Source organism: Sorex fumeus, unplaced genomic scaffold (genome assembly GCF_029834395.1).
Source record: "Sorex fumeus unplaced genomic scaffold, SorFum_2.1 ptg000014l, whole genome shotgun sequence".
Classification (NCBI taxonomy): Eukaryota; Metazoa; Chordata; class Mammalia; order Eulipotyphla; family Soricidae; genus Sorex; species Sorex fumeus.
Genome location: NW_026606071.1, coordinates 35,773,894 through 35,779,382, shown reverse-complemented (window position 1 = coordinate 35,779,382; position 5,489 = coordinate 35,773,894). Strand labels below are relative to the sequence as shown.

The window sequence follows — 5,489 nt, the reverse complement described above, 5'->3', positions numbered from 1 at the left end:
TGTTTCTGGAGGCAATCTTTGTGTCCACCTTTGGTACTTTCCATTTCCTAACATGTCATTTAATATTCCATGGATTAGTAATAATATCCAGTATTTGTTCTTGTCCTTCTGATTTACTCCACTTAACATGAGATACTCTAGCTCCATCCAAATTGCAAAAAGTTGCATGATTTCATCATTACTTATGGCTGCATAGCATTCCATTTTTTAGGGGGATATATATACCACAAGTTTATCTACTCTTTTGTGATTCTGGGTTCTTTTTGTATCCTTGCTATTAAACTGAACTTGTTATATATAATAATAACTTATAATTGCAATTGTTTTTTCTTTTTTTTAGGGGAGAGTGCAAATGCAGTTCCCCACTACCACAAATTACAGTCAAGTTTTCCACATTTGGGGATATCTCAGGAGTCAGCAAATGCAGTATGCAATGGATCAGCTTTGTCCTGGGAAAAACACCTCTGCGATCATGGTAACCTCCCTGCCAGGTAAGTATTCAGTACTTGCAATATTGTGAAACTTAGAGTAAGTTCCCATTTTTATGGAGTTGAATTTGTTAATTTTGCCATGGTGAGTGCTTTACATATCTTGAATGTTAATGCTTTATCGATTTATTGTGTGCAGATATTTTCTTTCACTCAGTGGAAATCTGTTAGTTTTCGTCTGTGTTTTTGGGTTTTTTTTTTTTTTGTTTTGCGCCATGCAAAAACATTTTAATTTGATGTAGTCTTATTTCTTTTTGTTTCTGTTGTTATTGTCAATGACATCATATCATTGAAACACTTTGATTTGGGGTCCAAATCCTGGAGCATTCTGCCTATATTTTCCTCATTGTATTTCACAGAGTCTAATCTAATCTTGAGGTCTTTGATCCGCTTTGAATTGGCTTTTGTGTGACTCCCTGATCTTTCTTCTCTGTTTCTAGGAGTAAAGAAATTGGCAGGAAGGCAATAGGAAGGTTTTGAACAGCTACCACCCATGATCCAGCCTCCAGTATGTTAATACCATACTGATTAACTCAGTCACAATGTGTGTTGTGTGTGTGTGCGTGTTTTATGTGTGATTGACATAAATCACTTGTCCTGTGGGGTCCTATAGTCTCTCTTCTTAGAAAAAACTATTTAGATGTTCTCTGTTCATTTGCCTGTCTGTGCTCTCTGCTAAGAGAAAACACAATAGCAAGGCCAGATCATGCTTGAGAAAGAAGGAAGTGCAGGGAATCAGGCTGATGGCAATACCAGGGGTCAGTAGGGTGACCCCAGTGACTTGAAACACCGAGATCTTGAATACAATAGTACATAACAAAGGGAAAGTTCTTATGTGGTAGGAAAATATAGGAGTCGGGATGTTTGGAATGTTCATAACCCATAACCCTAAAGAATAGGATCTTCATAACTTACCTTGGCCCATTTTATTGATATGATGAAGTGTTAGGAGTTAAGAGTAAATGGAGCCATAATGCAGTGTAGGGAGCTTGCCTTAGATGCGCCTACCCTAGTTTGATACCCAGCACCCCATAGGGTCCTCTGAACCCTGCCAGGAGTGGTACCTAAGCACAGAGACAGGAATAAGCCCTCAGCATTGCTGGGTGCAGCCAAAAACAAAAAAAGAGTTTAGAGTAAGTGTGCAAAGATTGGAAAACCTGGTTGGTCTTGGTGCTTTGGCCTCAGTATTGGTATGTTACAACTTTTAAAGCATTACATTGAGTTACACTGATACCTCCTTAAATTTTTTGGTATTTTTAAACAATTTTTGGTGGGGGAGGCCACATCCAATAGGGGTCAGGGTTTACTCCTGACTGTACTCAGGAATCACTCCTGGTGGGTTTGGCAGACCATGCGGGATTCAGGGGATTGAACCTGGCTTGGCCAAGTGCATGCCAAACAGTCAACACACTGTATTATCTTTCCAAATTATTGTCCTTATTCTGGGTAAATTTTATTAATAAGAAAATATAATGGGGCCAGAGTGATAGTACAGTGGGTAGGGCATTTGCCTTGCATGTGGCCGACCCAGATTCAATTCCTGGCACCCCATATGGTCCCCTGAGCATTGCCAAGAGTGATTCCTGAGTGCAGAGCTAGGAGTAACTTCTTAGCATCTCTGAAGTATAGCCCAAAAAGCAAAAAAAAAAAAAAAAAAAAAAAAAAAAATGGAAAAAAAAGAAAATATACAAAATCAACAAAATAATATAAATAAATTATACTAAAATAAGAATTACACTGTAGGTCTGTCCATACTGTCCGCACTGTCCTCCTGTTGTTCATTGATTTGCTCGAGCAGGCCCAGTAACATCTCCATTGTGAGACTTGTTAGTGTGTTTGGCATATTGAATATGTCATGGGTAGCTTGCCAGGCTTTGTCATGTGGATAAAATACTCTCAGTAGCTTGCCGGGCTCTCTGAGAGGGGTGAATGAATCAAACCTGACTCGGCCAGACCAGGTCACATGCAAGGCAAATGCCCCACCACTGTGCTATCACTCCAGCCCTTTTCCCAAACTAAGAATTATTTTTTAAAATTTCAGGAACAGAGTTTGATTGGGGCAATAATTCCTAGAAACCGGATATAGACTACTAAAATAAAGGAGAACTGGACACAAAACCAGAATTTTTTTTAGATGGATTTTCTTTAGGAGCTAATCCTCTTAATAACCTCTATACACTTCCCTCTTTCTTAACTAGATGCACCATCTAAGGGTGGGTGGTTTTTAGTGCCATTTATACAGATACACACATACTAACTAAAGCAGCAGTGTAAACTGTATTTCAATTACGTGATGAGTTCTAATTTTGTTTTTGATTAATATAAACTGAAAACACATATAAAATATCAGTTCTAGTATGAAAAATCCAGGTCTTCAAGAAATAAGAGTTAAAAAAAAAATGTGTGCCACTATGATATCTGAGTTTACTGGGAGAAGACTCAACATAGGTCTGGAAGTATTGAAGGAGAGGGGAAATGGGGTGGGGGGAGAAGAAAATGAAGCATAGCATTATGCTGTCAGAAAGCTCAAGACTCAGAAATTGCAGAGTGATCCACGGATTTGCTTCTGAATAGGAGCATTCTCATTCTCTTAAGTTAAAAGGAAAGCTCTAGTGCAGGTTGAGTAGGCTTTGAGAGGAATGAGAACCACTGAAGAAGGGCGCTTCTCTGAGAGACGTTCATCCAGAGGAGAGCAAGTGGGTTCTTGTCAGAGTGAAAAAAAAAGAAGGAAAAAAAATCCTGAGTGTCATTTCTGTAGCTGAATTGACCTGAAGGGGCTCAGAGGCCTGCAGGTACTTCCCCACAGCCAGTATTTCTCAGAAACAGAGTGGAAGTTTCCCAGACATAGCAGACAGGTTGGCATCCTTTTCTGGAGAGTGATTATGAGGGGAAGGAGTGAAGTAGGCCTCGCCAACATACCAAGGGCACTGTTGTACTCTTGGCAATCTGGGAGGGTCTGCCAACCATGCTTTCCACGGCTGCTTGGAGGGCACTCTGGAGTGCTCACCTCAAGAACTGGTGGGAACTCAGCTGCCATACGTAAAGGGAAGTCTCTGAGCTGAAGGACTGACTTGTAAATACACTACCTGGGGACAGTCAGTAGTGATTTTTTAGAGATTTTTTTACAAGGGAGCCAGGACTCTGAGGTTAACTTCTATATTTCTGTCTTCTCTCTCTCTCTCTCTCTCTCTCTCTCTCTCTCTCTCTCTCTCTCTCTCTCTCTCTCTCCCTCCCTCTACTTCCTGCCTTGACAGACACATTCTTCCTTGGACCCATTAGAGCCCAAACCACATTTGTATCTAGTGTAATCACATACTCAAGCTTACAACCAAAACCCAAAAGTCTTTAACTCACTTGCCCTCTTCCTTTACCTCAACTTCCCTATAACCTGTGAAGAAGAAAACAACATGCAAACAGAAATTCAACCAAAAACAGGGACTAGAGTCATACTAAGAAGTTGTTGCTTCAAATTATACTCTGTGATCCAATTTATGTTGTGTTATGACCCTTATGTTGAGCAACATGAATACAACAGCATACTATGAGGTGCTGAAATCCACTTTCTCCTTCCTAGAGAGGTCAGTTCTTAGCTTGATATAATTTTATAGATGAAAAATTCCAGAGGGATGTCACCTGTTTTGTGTTATGCACCAGGTCTAAGTAAAATGATTGAAAGTAACATAGGCCTAAACTTATCGTTTGACTTTTCAGGATTTTTCCTTTATAGGGTGTACTCAGTTAAATTGGGATAGATATCTCGCAGACCATACTGGTAGATCCATTTCTTCAATTCTGTCTCAAATATTATTTTATTACTTGAGTTTAGGATAGAAAATAGGACAAAACACTTGGTTGTAATAGCACCTAAGATAGAAAGTATAAATCCATTCTATAATCATGTTTCCAAGTTTCAGGGTACCTGAACTGTTTTTTCCCCTGGCTGCAGTCTCCTCTTCAGAATCATTTTCCCTTTTTACTACCCCAATATCAATCCAGTTATATTAATTTTGACTCTCAATTCACTAACTTTGCCTCATCACAAACAGAGTTTGGCACCAAGATAGAAAAGTGAATTATATTAGCAGACAAATATAAAAGATAAGAGACCTTGTGAGGGTAATATGGTGATATCTTCAGAGTCCTGACTTGCCTCCAAGCCATGACAGCTATTCCTCACAGCCCAGAAAAAAAAGATCACTCAAATGTTATGAAAGTAAAGTATTTCCCCAGATTCTTGGTCATTACCTGATCAGGCCACAAATGCGTTTCTTTTTTCAATACAGATGAATGTGGCTCAGGAGAAGAATCTCCAAAGATTTACTCTAAATTCCTTACTAGGTGATCATACTTTACTTTGTAATATTATATGAAATTGTTTATCCACATTTGTTTCATATGCTCCAAATCCCATGAACTGACCAAGGACTGAAAGTTTGATTAGATGTCAGTTCTCCCCACTCAGTTTTCTTCAGCATACAGTTTTGTGCTAAAATGTGTATCATGAAAGTGAGGAAAGGAGATGCATAAAGAATAATGCTGCACACACTTTTTTTAGTTATTGAATCATGGTGAGATACAGTTACAAACTTTTTATGATGGAGTTTCAGTCATAAAATGATCGAACACCCATCCTTCCACCAATGTATATTTTCCACCACTAATGTCCTAGTATCCCTCCTGATACCCTCACCCCACCCCCTGCCTCTATGGCAGTTTCCTTCTTACACTTTCTATACTTTTGGGCATTTATGGTTTGCAATGGGCTGGAGCGATAGCACAGTGGTAGGGCGTTTGCCTTGCACGCAGCCAACATGGCCGACCCGAGTTCGATTCCTCCGCCCCTCTCGGAGAACCTGGCAAGCTACTGAGAGTATCTCGCCCGCATGGCAGAGCCTGGCAAGCTTCCTGTGATGTATTCAATATGCCAAACACAGTTAAAACCAAGTCTCCAATGGAGACGTTACTGGACCCGCTCGAGCAAATCGATGAACAACGGGAGGA

At 39.9% G+C, this 5,489-nt stretch overlaps 1 non-coding gene across 1 annotated transcript; it reads right to left on the bottom strand.

Annotated features, from left to right (window-relative positions):
* Positions 1–337: 337 nt before the first annotated feature.
* On the bottom strand, positions 338–499 carry LOC130021221 (U1 spliceosomal RNA). The gene has a single exon (XR_008792118.1). It is a non-coding gene; the product is annotated as a U1 spliceosomal RNA (small nuclear RNA).
* Positions 500–5,489: the final 4,990 nt, after the last annotated feature.